The sequence below is a fragment of the Phascolarctos cinereus genome, unplaced genomic scaffold (genome assembly GCF_003287225.1).
Source record: "Phascolarctos cinereus isolate Bilbo 61053 unplaced genomic scaffold, phaCin_HiC Scaffold_5;HRSCAF=322, whole genome shotgun sequence".
NCBI lineage: Eukaryota > Metazoa > Chordata > Mammalia > Diprotodontia > Phascolarctidae > Phascolarctos > Phascolarctos cinereus.
The window spans coordinates 229,824,012-229,841,191 of record NW_027555958.1 but is presented as its reverse complement, the minus strand read 5'-3'; positions in this window follow the sequence as shown (position 1 = coordinate 229,841,191).

Here is a 17,180-nt window from a genome sequence, read left to right as displayed (position 1 = left end):
CCCAATTATATATCAATAAATTTAATAACTCAAGTGAAATGGAAGAATGTTTACAAAAATACAAACTGCCCAGATCAGCAGAAGAGGAAATAGAATATCTAAATAGACCTATTTTAGAAAAAGAAATTGAACAAGCCATAAATGAGTTTTCTAAGGAAAAAGCACCAAGACCAGACAGATTTACAAGTGAATTTGATCAAACATTTAAAGGCCAACTAATTCCAACATTAAATAAATTATTTGGAATAATAGGCAAAGAAGGGGTCCTACCAAACTCCTTTTATGAAACAAATATGATACTGATACCTAAACCAGAAAAAGTAAAAACAAAGAAAGAAAATTATAGCCCAATTTCGATGCAAAAATCCTAAATAAAATACTATCTAAAATATTACAACAATACATTATAAAGATTATACATTATGACCAAATGGATCATACCACAAATGTAGGGATGGTTTAACATAATTGACTATATCAATAATACAAGTAACAAAAATTATACGGTAATATCAATAGATGCAGAAAAAGCATCTGATAAAGTAAAACGCTCATTTTTATTAAAAACACTTGAAAGTATAGGCATAAATGGACTTTTTCTTAAATTGATAAGAAGCTTTTACCTAAAACCATTTTCAAGCATTATTTGTAATGAGGATTAACTAAAAGCCTTCCTAGTAAGATCAGGTGTAAAACAAGGATGCCCACTGTCGCCAATATTATTCAATATCATATTGGAAATCCTAGCAATAGCAATAAGAGAAGAAAAAGAAATAGAAAGAATCAGAATAGGAAATAAGGTAATAAAAGTATGTCTTTTTGAAGATGATATGATGATATAATTGGAAAATCCTAAAGACAGCTAAAAAGTTAATTGAAATAATAATTTCAGCAAAGTATCAGGATATAAAGTAAACCCACATAAATCATCAGCATTTTTATATATTACAAAGAGGATCCTGCAGGAAGAAATAGTTAGAGATACCCCATTTAAAATAACTCTAGACAGCATAAAATTCCTGGGAATACACCTACCAAAAAAACCCCAGAATCTATATGAACAAAACCATAAAAAATTTTGTACACAAATAAAATCAGATTTAAATAAATGGAGACATATTCATTGTTCATGGGTAGGCAGGACCAATATAATAAAAATGACAATTTTATAAAAATTAATCTATATGTTCAATGCCATCCCAATTAAGTTACAAAAAAATTATTTTATGGAGCTAGAAAAAATAATAACAAAATTCATTTAGAAGAACAAAAGGTCAAGAATAACAAAGGAACTAATGGAAAAAAATGTAAAGGAAGGAGGTTTAGCAGTACCAGATCTTAAACTATATTATAAGGCAGTAATTATCAAAACTATTTGGTACCGGCTAAGAAATAGAAAGGGTACATCAGTGGAAGAGAGTAGACATATAATCTCCAGCAGAAAATTAATATAGTTATCCAGTGTTTGGCAAGTGTAAAGACTTAAGTTTTTGGGACAAGAATTCATTATTTGATAAAAATTTTTGGGAAAGCTAAAAGCAGTCTGGCAGAAATTGGGCATAGACCAATATCTTACACCATTTACCAACATAAGGTCAAAAGGATATATAACATAGATATAAAGGGAGATATAAGAAAATTTGAAGAACATGGAACATATTACCTATCAGACTTATGGATAGATGAACAATTTATGAACAAACAGGAAATGGAGTGTGTTGTGAGATGTAAAATAGGTAATTTTGATTACATTAAATGAAAAAATTTTGTACAAATAAAGCAAATATAGCCAAGGTCAGAAGGAAAGCAGAAAACTGGGGGAAAAAACATGTATAGACAGTTCCTTAGATAAAGGTCTCATCTCTTAAATATGTAAAGAACTTTGTCAAATCTATAAGGATGCAAGCCATTCCCCAATTGATAAATGATCAAAGGAAATGAACAGGTAGTTTTACAATTAGAAATCAAAACAATTTATAGTCATACAAAAAAATGCTCTAAATCATTATTGATTAGAGAAATGCAAATTAAAACAACCTTAGGATATCATTTTATACCTATCAGATTGGCTAAAATGATAGAAGGGGAAAGTGACAAATGTTGGAGGGGATGTGGAAATATTGGGACCTTAATTAATTGTTGGTGGATCTGTAAGCTGATCCAACTATTTTGGAAAGAGATTTGGAATTATGCCCGAAGAGTTATTAAACTGCCTATATCCTTTGACCCAATAATACCACTATTAGGTCTGTTTCCCACGATGTTTAAGGAAAATGGAAAAGAACCTGTACGTCCTAAAATATTTATAGAAGCTCTCTTTGTGGTGGCAAAGAAGTGGAAATTGCAGGGATGCCCATCATTTTGGGAATGACTAAACAAATTGTGGTATATGTTCATGATGGAATATTACTCTGCTATATAAGAAATGATGAGCTCAATAATTTTAGAAAAGCATGGAAAGACCACCATGAAATAATGAAGAGTGAAATGAGCAGAACCAAAGAACATGTAATATAGCAGTATAGTTTTAAGAACAACTTTGAGCAACCAAGTCATTCTGAGTATAATAAGTACCCAAATTAACCTCAGAGATCCTATGAAGGAAAATGCTATTTGAATTCAGAAAGGAATATTGCTGTGGAGTAGAAAATGATGAGCCGGTTGATTCAGAAAAACATGGAAAGACTCGGATTTATGAAGGAAGATGCCATCCACCTTCAGAGAAACAGATGATAAAAGGAAATAAATATATATAGTGTGAGTGTGTATGTGTGTGTATATATGTGTGTGTGTGTGTGTATGTTAACAGACATCTATGTATATGTATATATATCCATGCTTTGTAGCCTGGTGGGGGGGGGGTGAAGAAGGAAGGGGAAAAAAAAGTAAAAAGTACACAGCAGAGAACAAAAGAAAACCAACAAGGAAGCAACGAAAAGCTGGGCAGCTTTGAAAACAATGTAGTATTTATTATATAGGTTTTCTTGAAATGGAAATTTATTGTTTTATATTGAATTCTCTCTTATGATCTGCTGTGTACATAAGAAGGGCACCCAGGTCAGCCATCTTTTCATTTCCCACCATGCTTGTACTCCTCCTGACTTTTCCATCCCGCCCCTGCCCTTGTATTCTCCTCCCCTTCCTTCTCAGTATTGGCTTCCCCATTTGAATGTAAGTTTCTTGAGGGCAGGGACTTTCTCTTTGTTTGTATGTGTATTTCCAATACTTAGCACAGTGCCTGGAACATTGTAAGCACTTAAAACATTCTTCAGTGTCAACTGCCTTTTTTAGGAATCAATCAGGTTGTCATTTTTCTATGAGATGAGACTGAATTTTCCTTGTTTTGTGACTAGATATTAAAGAGGAGGGAGGAATGATTGATAACTCTTCTTCAAAAATTACTTCTGGGGGAATCAAGACAAGTCAAGCCAACAAGCATTTATTAAGCACCTACTGGGTACCAGTTACTGTACCAAACAACAGATTTAAAAAACAAACAAAAACCAAGAAAACAGTTCTTCCTTTCAAGTTCACAGTCTAATGAAGGAGTGGATTCCTTTAATTAATCAGTAGAATGCTAACTGTTTGGAAAGTTGTTGTTTCTAAGGATTTGTTAAACTCTAATTTCATGAGTAAATATACTTTATTCTGTAACACAAATGTGTTTTCTTTTTACCTTACAGGAAGTTGGAAAAGATGTAAGAATTTGAATGGGAAATGAGAGCAAAAAAAACCCCTTTTATTAATGAGCTTGTGAAATACTGTATGTGAATGATTTTAAAGTTTAAACCCTAGTCCAAGCTGAGAAGGAGTTAGGCTAAAGCACTAGGAGGCAGGGATCCATAAGGTCTCCAATCTTCTCTCTTTCCTCCTTCAGTGCCCTCATAGGGGGTGGGTACATGAGTCTAGGGAATGCTTCCTGTACCAGGCCATGTCAGCTACCCCTGTGATACATGAGCTTACAATACCTACCTGTCTAACCCAGCTACATGTGGCACTTCTACCAGTGTCCAAAGCCTACATTTAAGGGCGGAGCTTGGCTCAAAACATCTCATTTCTCACTTGGTTACACTACTTTGGGACTTGTCTGACTTCCCCATCAAGCCCCTCAAATTGAGTCCCTTCCCCAATCATCCTCCCACTCTCTGGATTTTCAACTTCCTTTTTTGTGTTATCTTCCCCCATAAGCACCTTGAGGGCAGGGACAGTCTATTTTCTTATTTATAGCCCTAGTGCTTAGCACTGTGCCTATCACAAAGCAGCTGCTCTATAAATGTTTATTGACTGATATTAAAGGATGTGAGGCAGCTAGGTAGCTCAGTGGATAGAGTGCCAGCTCCGGAGTCAGGAGGACCCAAGTTGAAATGTGCCATCTGACACTTACTAGCTATGTGACCTTGGATAAGTCACTTAACCCTGTTTGCCTCAGTTTCCTGATCTATAAAATGAGCTGGAAAAGTAAATGGCAAACCACTTCATTATCTCTGCCAAGAAAACCCCAAATGGGGTCACAAAAAGTTGGACATGACTAATCGATGAAACAATAACATGAAAGTGTGTGGGACAGCGACCCCAACCCAAATTAAACTCAGAGACTTCACAAGGTGGAAAGTAAAGGTTACCTTTATTACAATCTCGCGAGATGGCTGTCTGCTCCTTCAATACACGTGGAGAGAGAGAAAGATGGAGTAACAGGGGCCGCCTTATGAAAGCAAATCTCCGCCCACCACGCAAACAAGCCTCCACCCACCACCAAACAAGTTTCCACCCACCACTATCCCTTACCCCCTTAAGTGGGAGGTGAAGCTTACATTCCAGACCGGAAATTCAAAGACAAGGAAAAAGGCCAGAAGCTCAGGTTGGGGGTGGGGCAGGGCTTATTCTTTCTGTTAAGTGCTTAAAAACAGGGTCTAAGTGGGGGAGGATTTTGAAAGTAATAATCAAGAATTATTTGACCCTTTGAGGAGCCTTCACTTCTGAGAGTTCATTTCTCACACTACCTTCTAAACTCATTACCTTAATTACACTGAGAAGTCTTCACTGGGACATCCCATTCAAAAGGATATGTTGCAGCTGGATGGTTGGATATTGAGAGCAGGGCAGTCAGTAAGCAAGCATTTATTAAGAACCTACTATGTGCCAGGTATCATCCTACTAGGGCCTTCTTAGGTCCTTATGGTTGAGTGGCATAATCTTCCTGAGCTGTAGAATTCCTGCTTCTCCACCAGCCTTTGGAGCACCAATACAAGCACCCACATCTTTGTGATGATCACAGGCTAAGTCTTTGGCAACAATTTAAAGCTGAATTGCTCAGGGTGTTTTTCTACACAGAAAAACTGGGAAGGCTACTTCTGGGAGAATCTTGAGGATATATAATTGACATTAAGTGGCTCAATGACACTGGAATTCTAATCACTGGCTCCCTCACCATGAGCAACACACAATGGATGGAGGTCTGTCTAAAAAAGTCTCCCCAAGCCACTCAGGGTACCTTGGAACCTTGATCTTCTGCCTTTCGAGAGAATGAGTCAGAGCTTACTTCCTATACTTATATAAAGGATGTCCCAAAAATCTTAGTGCAGTTAAGCTTTACTAGTTTAAAACTGCCCTAAGACTTTTAGGACACCCATATTGAGAAAAAGCATCACATTCTTACTTAGCTTCTTATCAGTAGTCATGCTTTTCAATTGGCTTTGAAGATTTTTGAAACACTAATTAACCAGGAGATGTGTGGCTGAGACTATGGGCAGTTTTTCAGGCATCTCAGCCTTGGCACACATTTAAGACCTTCAGTGGTTTCAGAAGTAGGTGGCTACCATTTGGGGCAAAACCTATATTGGACAGATTTTATAATTAGCCTCTGATCTATACAGTCATCAACTTTGAGAGGCAGCAATTGTCTCAGGGTCAGTGCTTTGCCTGATTTAATTACTCATAATTATCCTAAGAATGTCCTTGGAAGAAGTTTAAGTTAGCATAGAGTATTTGTTCATTAGGAACCAGAGGTAGTGGGGAAGAGGAAAACAGATAAAAAGCCTTTTACAAAAGTTACAAAGAAAGAAAAAAACTTTTGAAATTTTAGTATGCAAGCATTGAGTATGCAAATTCTGACTACACATGGGGTTGGGATCTAGACCCCAGAAAGGAAAAACCCTGGACTTTCCCACTTGGCCAAATCTCTGGCATTTGCCTGAGGCTATAATCCCTTCCACTGGCCTTTCATTGTGGCTACACCCAATCTCCCAGTTCTGTTAGTTTTAACCTAGCCTGGCCTTCCTTTGTTTTACCTCCCTATGTATGGCCCCTGGCCACTTCTCACCCTTAATCCTAGCTAGGCTCCATTCTCCCTTGGCCACGAGGTCCAGGTCCCAGAAGTTCTGTTCATCCCAGTTTACTGGCCACTCCTAGTACCCTCCCACAGTCTTTCTGCATATAAGGTCCACCTTGTCTCCATTAAGATGCTTAGATTCTTATAATCTAGGCACAGCTCAGATTCTTAAAATCTAGCCACTGCTTACCTATGTTCAGACTACTTAAGAATCTGCCCAATATGATGGATGTTCTAATAAAACATTGTCTTTGGCTGAAAGAAGCCTTGGGTCAAATTCTTTTCGATAGGACCTGTGTGTTGTGATTTTGGGGTCCCAGGACCCTTGAACCCCTAAACTTCATCAGTAAGTATGCAAACACTTTATACTTCAAAGAAAATTCAGCTCTTAACATGCAAGCAAAGAGTTGCCCAGAATATAGAATACAAATCTGTATTCTGCTTGGGAAAGGGAGTCTTACAAATTGGGGTTTCACTGCAGTTTCTGTATATAATAATTAATAAATGCAGGGGCTTCCTTGGCTCATTACAACTTTATTCCCACAGGAAGAAATTAAGAAGTGAAGACTTATGCTATTTGTCACAAGGGTTTTGTTTTTTCTTTTTCAGGGAAGAGGAGGTGAGATGGAAAGAAAATAGATGCTTTTTTAATAGAAAAAAGTTATTTAAAAAAATTCATACATAGTAGCACCTCAAATAGTGAAGTGAGTCAACAGCAGTCAACATAAGGGAGGGACTGGCTAATGAAAAGGCTATGGAGGGACAGGGGAACCTCCTGATCTTCTTCCTACGTCACAATTGCCAATCAGGTACATGAAAGCAATTTTGCTCTCCCTCCATTTTTAATTTAATGTCATCTTGATTCCTTCCCTTCTCCCTGGCTCCCACCCCCAATACTTTCATCAATATGACAAACATACCATGATTAGTTTTGATTTTGAAGTTTAAACTTGGCAATCTATATCTAATACAATTGATACTGGACAGGGCTGTGGTTATTCATTCAACAATCAACAGCTATTTATTCAGGATCTAATACTTTCAAAAGACAGTTCAAGGCTTCAGCAAAGAGGAATGGAAAAATCGATACATAGTAGCCCTCATATTCTCGTTTTATGCATTTTCAACTGTCCAGATCAGAATTCTCTCTTTCCCCAGGAGATCTGACCAATAGAAGCCCCAATCTTTAATGCCTAAAAATGCAAAGATAAATATGATAGAATATTTGTCCTCTAGGAGCTTACCTTCAAGTAGTCAACTCTAACCTCAAGCCTACATAATAGCAAGGGACATTGGAGAGCCCAAAAGAAACTCAGGTAGACAACTGGGGTGGGAGGAGATAAGGAAGAGAGGAAATTCTGCCTTCTACTCCTCCTTGACAAACTTGTTGTTTGCATCTTCCCGGGGAGCTAAAATTTGCCCTGGGGGGAAATTTCTGTCTTCAAACTGAACACTTTAGTGGAGAGTTCTATCCACTGCTCCATAGGGATAGAATGCTGGGCCTGGAATCAGGAAGACTCATCTCACTCATCAGACACTCACTAGCTGTGTGACCTTGGGCAAGTCACTGAACCCTGTTTGTCTCAGCTTCCTCATCTGTCAAATGGGCTAGAGAAGGAAATTGCAAACCATTCAGTATCTCTGCCAAGAAAACCCCAAATGGGGTTATGGGGAGTAGGGCATGACTGAAAAATGACTGAACAACTCCCAATCAGATATAACATAGTTCAAGGTCAGGATAAGTGATTCTGGCTTAGCAGAGAAGGAGGAAGGGCTAAAAAGGTACAAGTTAATTCTTGAATTTACCTGGCTTAAGGCACAACTATACCCCTCAAGACCCAATATTTTTTTGCTCAAGACCCAATATTTATCCATCTATCCATTCATTCTTTCATCTATCTATATATCAATCATTCATTCATTCATTCATTTAACACAACCCCCCCCTCTTACAAACTGCTAATGGTCTATTTGTTATAAGGGTTTTGTTCTTCTTTGTTTTTCCCCATGGGAGGGGAAAGTGAATAAATGCTAGTTATTTTAAAAAATTAACTAAAAACAAAATTGCTTATGATCTATTAGGGGAGTCGAGAGAATGAGAAATGAAATGAGGACAAAAAGTCAGCTAATGTTTTCTCTCATCCTTAATATTTTTCCCTTGTGGACTCTATCTCCCTCTGCTCAAGCCTCACTCAAACTTTATTAAGCCTTCTTCATCTTCTCTCTCTGGTTTTTTTTTTGGGGGGGCTAGGCAATGGGGTTAAGTGACTTGTCCAGGGTCACACAGATAGTAAGTGTCAAGTGTCTGAGGCTGGATTTGAACTCAGGTCCTCCTGAACTCCAGGGCCAGTGCTCTATCCACTGCACCACCTACCTGCCCTTTATTAAGCCTCCTTGATGAAGATTTTGGAACTCTCATCCATTTACCCAGGACTAATAATGAAACATCTTGGATGCAAATGCATCTTCCCAGAGCAGAGGGTTGGGGCCAATTGTGGATTCCATCTTACCTTCCAGATAGCTAGAATCACACAGCGATCTGATCACCAGAATGACTGGGGAGAGTGGAGACCAGGGCAGAAAGGATGAATTTACAAGTATTTATTATCTCCTCTTATGCAGGTTAAATACCCATAGGCACTGTGCTAGCCAGTGGGGATTCAAATTCAAAGGTGAGACAATCCCTGTCTTTAAAGAATTTACGTACAACTAGCTGGCTGAAGATAGAATGATGTATTGCATTCTTGCTACTGATGAAACATATCTGAGTCCCATCTTCCTATTTGTCAGTGGGTCAGAGGTATCACTTTTATATCTAAAGGACAGTAAGGAACTTTTTTATTTTGTTATTTTTAATGCTAAGAGGGAAAAAAACCTGAAAAAAAAAAGAAAACTTACATTACTTTTGCTCTCAGGATTACTTTTTCTGGATAGAGTATGCTGTGGCTAATAGTAATTTCTATACTTGTTGGCATGGCCATTTGTGACCTACCCCATGTCATTCCCCATATAGAGCGGGCTGACTTGATCAGACCTTGAATGATGAGGTTGTCAAATGAATCCTCATGGTTTCTGAGAATTTAGAATCTTCTCTTATTGCAGTTGGACTCTCCTGACAGTCAGAAGGCTGACGACTCCTGTTATCAAATTACAAGCTGCCTTCTGGAAACTCCACTCCTGCCTACCACCCTTCAGAGCCCCACTGGCCAGTGGAAGCTCTGCCAGTTCAAAGATAGACTGCTAAAGCAAGGGTCCTAGAACCCTGGAATTGAACACTGAGGTCAGATCTCCCAGGTAAAAAAGAGAATTCTGACCAGAACAGTTGAAAATGCATAAAATATCATCTTGGCCACCACTGTCTCTTCTCCAACCAGCAGGGCATTCCAGTATGTGGAGATCCCAAATTCATAACTGGCCAGCCATAAGTAGGCTTAAATCAAGTGGAGTTAACAAGCATTTATTAAGCACCTATTATGTTCCAGACACTGCACCTTAAGTATGAGTGGGGCAAATTCAATTTGAGTAATTGGGGAGGGGAGAAGGTAGTACTGGAGCAGACATCAATCTCATTTTCACCAGCAGTGCAATTGCTGCAGTAGAGGGGATCTACCCTCCATCCCCCGCCACAGAGTCTATCTGTTTTTTTCTATGTGGAGGAGGCAGGGAAGGGGAGGGTTATGTAGGTCCATGGCCAAGAATCCCTGGGAGTGGTGTCTGGAATCTGGATCTGTACCCCTGCGTACCAAGATAGGGCTCCATGACACCTCCATGAAGATAGCCCTCCCAACATCGACCCCTAGGGAAAAGTCCCATTTGCCCTGCGCTAGAAATAGACCTGAGAAGTCCCCGTTTGTGGGTGGATAGTTTACATTTGGGTTGTTCTGCTCTAGTTAACACTGTGTCTTCCACACTGCCTATGGATTGGTGGCATAGCCCTGGGAAGATAATCTCCTGCTCTGACAAGAGGCAGTTTAGTCCAGTGAAATAAACACCGGTCCTGGAGTCAGAGGACCTGGGTTCAAATTTCCTCTCTGATGTTTACTGCCCATGTGACTTTGAGCATCAGTTTCCTCATCTATAAAATGAGGGGGTTGGAGTAGGTGGCCTCTGAGATTCCTTTCAACTTTAAGTCTATGGGCCCATGACCTCTTCTCCACTGCTCCTGCCAACCTGGTCAAGATACATTATCAGAGACAATGATGAAACTGCTCAAGATGCTAGATGTGACGTTTATGCCATGTCCTTGTGGAGAACCAAGGGTGTGCTGGTAAAATGTTTAACAACTGTTGGCTTGGGAGGAGGTGAGGAATATGACCACAGCATACTTTCGAGTTTAATTTGTATTATAAACATTTTCCCCATCATTTTCTTAAGTCTCAACATACAACAAAATAATTAATCATACCCTGAGCTGTAGTATTTTTGCATTTTGCTGTCACTTAATTGAGCAAAATTTAACTCTGATACTTAGAACTGGCTCTAACATACCCCTTCCCAACCACTCCCCAGGTTGCTATGTGAGGAAGAACCTTATCTCAAGATCTTATAAGGAAAGACAGACAACCAGCCTACCCTGAGGAAGAGAGAAAGAGAGAAAAAGACATAGAGACAGAGAAAAAAAAAACCAGACACTATTTAACATCATCAGCTTCCTCAATTTCAAGGACAATTTCTATGGATATTCCTATGGAAAATGTTAACAACAAAAGTAAAAGGAAAGATTCTATTGAATGTCCTTCTTCTAAATCCTAGAGACAACTTGTTCTTTAAAAAAAATTTTTTTAGGGGTAGCTAGGTGGCACAGTGGACAGAGAACTGGCCCTGGATTCAGAAGGACTTGAGTTCAAATCTGGCCTCAGACACATCGTACTTACTAGTTGTGTGACTCTGGGCATGTCACTTAACCCCATTGCCTAGCCAAAAAAACAAAAAAAATTTTTTTAAAGGAATAAATCTTTTTAAAAAACCAACTTTATAAGAAAGCTTTTCTAACAATGACAGCTGTCCAACAAAAGAATGGACTATATTGGGAGTAAGCAAGCTCCTTCCCTGCCTGTCAGTGTTCAGAGAGAGGTTAAAGGACCTTTTGATAAAGGTTTGACTAGATGATCTCTCATATGCTCAAGACCCTCAGATTTCAGGATGTGGTAAACACTGTCCTAGATACTGAAGAAAAAAAAAAGAACTAGAGAATAGAACTCATGATCCCTGTCCTGCCTAATGGCACTATTAGATGACGCAAACTTAACATATGAAAAAGATATATAAGATATGTAAATTTAAAAAAAGATGTGGAAATATAAATTAGGTGTGTCTGTATAGAGAGTCCTGGTTGGCAGAAAGGAAGTTGTAACAAAATAATTAAGACCTTGCTTATACTTCTATTGCCATGACTGATTATTAATTGGAAGTAAAATTAATATTTTTTCATTGATGTAATAGGCTAAATAGGAGTAAATAGGCTAAGCCCTCTCTGCTTTTCTGGGTTCAGCCTTCTTTGTTTTTAATTTTTATAAGCATTTATTTACTATCTCTCCCTCCCACTGCCCTTTCTCCACCACTGAACAATTCTTTTAAAAGAAAAACAAACTTAAACGCTCGTCATCATCCCTTCCTCTCATCATATCTCTGCAAGGAGTTGGTTGAATATTTCATCTTCAGTGCTCTAGACTCCTGGTTTATCATTGCATTAGTCAGAGTTCTAAAGTCTTTCAAAATTGTTTTTCTCTATAATGCTATCGTCATTTGTACAAATTGTTCTTTTGGTTTACTCTGCATCAGTTCATAGAACTCCTTCCAGTTTCCTCTGAAACTGTCCATTTCACATCTTCGTCTTCCATCTTCATCTTTTCTGTCATCTTTCACATCACATCTTCTGTCACAATAATTTTCCATTGCATACACATACCATAATTTGGTTGGCCGTTTCCCAATTGACAGCCCCTCCCCTTAGTTTCCAGTTTTTTGGCTACTACAACTACAGCTGCAATAAATATTTTTGAACACATTGGACCTTTTCCTCTTTCTTTGATCTCTTTGGGGTACTGACCTTACAATGGCATGACTAGGTTAAAGGGTATGCACAGTTTAGCAACTTTGGGGGCACAGTGCCACACTGATTTTCCAAATGACTAGACCAATTCATAGCTCTGGTAAACCTTCACTAGGTTGTTTTCCCATAGCCCCTGCAACATTTGTAATTTTCCTCTTTGTCATTTTTGCCCATCTGAATTATGAGGCAAAACCTTCAATTTGCATTTCTCTAATTACTAGTTATAAGTGGAGCATCTTTTCACATAGTTGTTGATAGCTTGGTTATTCTTCTCATATCCTGAGACTGAGTGGGAATCTGTCTCTTCTTTTAATTGATGCAGAACTCCACTCCATTCCACCCTGCTTTCATGGGGCAGGAGAGAGACCAAAGAACCACTCAGAGGTTGCCATACCATACCAGAACACCAAATCTTTTTAGTGCTAGGTCACTACCTAGCCATAAGTAGAGCCTAACGCTCTCTGAGCATGCTCCATGGCATTGCCTTTGTTATATAAATATAAGCAGATCTTTGATGCATCCATTTCCTTATTATTCTTCCCTACTGCTAGGGACATTAGCTTTGGGATTTTAGCTTCAGCACATGCACATGTTATGTGCCCTTGCCCACAGGACCCCAGACTTAGAGCTGAAAAAGACCATGGGAGATCATCTAGTCCCATCCTGTCATTTCACACATTAAAAAACTGGAGGTCTACGCAGTTTCTAATTTGGCTTTTCCAGGCTTAACAGATAGCAAATAGTAGACCAAGATTTGAACCAAGGTCCTCTGACTTCAAATCCAACACTCTCTTCGTGCTGTTGCTAGCAAGTGCTTAATAAGAGTTTGTTGAATTGAACAAGTCCAAAACTGAAGCTACAAAAACATGATCCTTATTCCTAAAGCAATATGGTGTAGTAGAAAGAGCATTGGGTTCAAATTTGCTTCTAACTGTTACTACTCTGGGCAAGTCACTTAACCTCTAGGGGCCTTAGTTTTCTCACCTGTCAAGGGGTTAGACAGGGTGGCTCAGACCCCTTCCAAATCTAGGTCTATCAGTCTCTGGTCTATGATCCTATGACCTTGTGCAAATAGATTAGCCTTCCTGGATCCCAGTTTCCACAATTACAAAATGAGGAAGTCTAGGGTTGGCTAGTTGGCTTCCGAGGAAGTTAGGTGGTACAGTAGATAAAGCATTGAGCCTGGAGTCAAGAAGACTTGAGTTCAAATTCAGCCTCAGACACTTATCAGCTGTGTAACCCAGGAAAATCACTTAACTTTCTTCTGCCTCAGTTTCCTCAATTGTAAAATTATCTGGAGAAGGAAATGGCATACTACTTCATTATCTTTGCCAAGAAAAGCCCAAATGGGGTCACTAATAGCTAGACACAACTGAAAAACAACTGAGCAACAGCATAGTACTTAATAAATGCTTATTCCTTTTCCTTCCCCTTCTGAGGTCCCTTCCACTTCTAGGTCTATGATCCTATGAAATTACTTTTTATTGTCAGCATTGCAACAGGCAAGTGTGACAACGCATAGATGTGAACTAATAATATAATAATATAAGAAGCAATGCTACCTTAGGTCAATCATGGATTTTGAATCTGAACAATTGGGAAAATAAGGACTGAAAAACAAGGAATCCCTGCAAAAGAAGGTAAAGCACATAGCAGGTCCTTAATAAATGCTTGTTGACTGATTGGCTGAAGAGTATATGATAAGGGGGGAGGGATTCAGGTCTGGCTGAATTTGATGAACTGAAAATATTAACTATACTAATATAAATTTAAAATGATATAAGCATGATAAACATAAATATCAATAATATAATAACTATGAAAATATAAAAAGGATTTCTAAAAAAGAAAAAAGCAAAACTGGAGATATAAATGTAACTCAGGTTTCAAGTATGAAGCATTTGCCTAAGACTCACCTCAATGATAAGGAGAATGATGATTCAATGCTACATGCTTATAAGAAACATGAAGTTGGACATGAGAACTCTGGAGAGAAGAAACATTCTTGATTCCTTCTTTTAGAAATATACACGTGATTCCAGACTCTTTTCAGGACTGACTTGGGGAAAGGAAGACAGACATGTAAAGAAGTCAGTATTTTAACATGGCCCTGATTTCCTGCTTACCTCCATAAATCTAAGGAGAAATTCCCCTTGGGTGAGATAGGGTATCTCTCTGGCCTGAACTGAGACTTCTTGCTCCCAGTAGGAGAGCTCATTTACTTTGTTCATTTTCTGGTATACTCTGATCCTATAGAATTTCACTGATTTCTATTTGCTATGTTTTTGGATAAATGGGTTTACTCACTATTCAGTATTTGTTATGGTATTCTGTATAACTGGCACTTGTTGGTAGATAGGGAAAGTAAAGCTTGAGAATATGAGTTTGGGGTTACCCCTTTCCCCTTTAGGGCATAATGATCAAGAAAGTGCCTTGAAAATCCTCCTTAGACCCCTCCTTCAGTCACCCCAGCCTACTGGCTACTCCCATCAAGATCCTCCTTAGATCCCTTCTCCCAGACCTCTCCTCCAGTCACCCCAATCTACTTGGCTACTCCTAGATCCCTCCCACAGTCTTTATGTAAATAAGGCCCATCTGGTTTCCATTAAAGTGCTCAGATTCTTAAAATCTAGCCAGTGGCTAAGACTTACTCTAGCCCACTTGTCAATATGAGTGTCATAAATGTTTAGATTCTTTAAGAGTCTGGCCAATATGGTGGACCTTTAATAAACCTTGTCTTTGGCTGAAAAAAAAAAGTGCCTTGAACCTAAAAAAAAAGTCATTCCCCTAGACCAATACTATTTAGGGCATCAGAGAGGTATAATTCTAGCCTATTACCTCTCTGTCTCAGAGGAGAGCCAAGCATCTAGCCTCATAGCCCCTCCTTCAGCTCCCCTCTAAGCAGCAATCAATGTCTCCTTTGGAGAGGAGTAGTTAAGATTCCAGAGATATTTATCAATGTCTCCTCTGAGTTGCATTTAGACAACTCATGTGGACATATACATCTTACGTGGACAACACATACCCTATGTAGAAAGAAAGGAAAAGACTACTGGGAAAGGTTAAAGAACAAAGGACTGGAGAAAGGAGTTAGAAAAAAAGGAAGAATAGACCTGGGAGGGAGGAGGTAAAGAAGGGAACCCATGAAAGACAGGTAGAGATGAAAGTCTTTGTTTAAGGAGACTGAATAGAGAACTTGTGGGAGCTGGAGAAGGTGGAGGAGGGCCCTGGTTATATTTCTTAAACCCTTCTCCCATCCACAGAGCAAAAGCAGTCTCTAGTGTAGAGTACAATAGGTTCCCTTTGTGTAATGGATGGATGCTTCTTGGGAAACACTAAAGGCCAATCAATCAATAGACATTTATTAACCACCTACTATGTTCCAGGTATGCGCTAAGACCAGAGAGCTTGAGAAGCACTTTGGGAAATCACAACCTGTCTAACTGCAGTCATTGCCCCTCTAGAAAGAAACTACAGAGAGGTTAAACATAGGTCTTCTTTTAGCCTAAAGGATGTGCAACATTTTGGTAAATGTTAGGTGGAATAATAGAATCCTGGATTTGGAGTTAGGAAGATCATTTGGAATCCTGCCTCAGACACTAGATAGATGACACAGGGAAAGTCATTTAAACTCTCTCAGCTTCAGTTTCCTTATTTGTAAAATGGGGTTAATAATAGCACCTCAGAAGGAGCAAAGATGGCAGAGTAAAAGCAGTGACTTTCTTGAGCTCTCCCCCAAACCCCTCCAAATACCTATAAAAATGGCTCTAAACAAATTCTAAAGCAGCAGAACCCACAAAAAGACAAAGCAAAACAAATTTCCAGCCCAAGACAACCTGGATGGTTGATTGGAAAGGTATATCACACTGGGCTGGGAGAGGAACACAGTTTGGTGTGGGTGCACAGGCAGCAGCAAACCTGGAGCAGGCCTCAGAGAACTGAATCACAGGTAGCTGCAGTCGTTTTCAGACTTCTCAACCCACGAACACCAAAAACAACTAAGGTCAGTGGGAAAAGTCTGTGTCTGCGGTGAGAGACAGAAGAGTGGTGATCTTTGCTCCAGTTCCCAAGCTTGGCCCCAGGGCGGTGGCTGCCTCCTGAGCTTCCAGCCCACAGACTGAGGGGAAATCAAGTGGCTGATCAGAGCAGGATTGCAAGGATCTCTCTGCTGGTGCAGGATTCTCTTGCTTTGCCCATACTTGGATCTAGGTCACAGTTCTGGGTGGTGGTCCTGGGGTGAGAAGGAGCTCTGGGGCAGTAGAGCTTCTAGTGGTGTACAGAGAAAATCCTCCTCACAGTTCCAAGACAGAAAAGAGTGCTTGTGGTCACTCACAGACCAGAGCACAGGCCAGGAAAGGAGTAAACACCTCTCCCTTGATCATAGCACCTTGGAAGAACTGAAAATTTACAAGTCCCTAGAAGTACCTCTGAAAACAGCTGCACAAAACCCCTGAAGCTTGGGACAGTACATTCTCCACACTGGAAACAGACCCCTACCTTAACAAAGAGTTTATAACTCAAGCAATTGGCCAGGATCATGAGCACGCAGCACAAAAAGAGTCAAACTATATTATCTTACTTTGGTGACAAAGAAGATCAAAATATACAACCAGAAGAAGACAACAAAGCCAAAGCTCCTACATCCAAAGCCTCCAAGAAAAATATGAATTGGTCCCAGGCCATGGAAGAGCTCAAAAAGGATTTTGAGAAGCAAGTAAGAGAAGTAGAGGAAAAACTGAGAGTGATGAAAGAGAAAATCACGAAAAACAAGTCAACAGCTTGCTAAAGGAGACCCCAAAA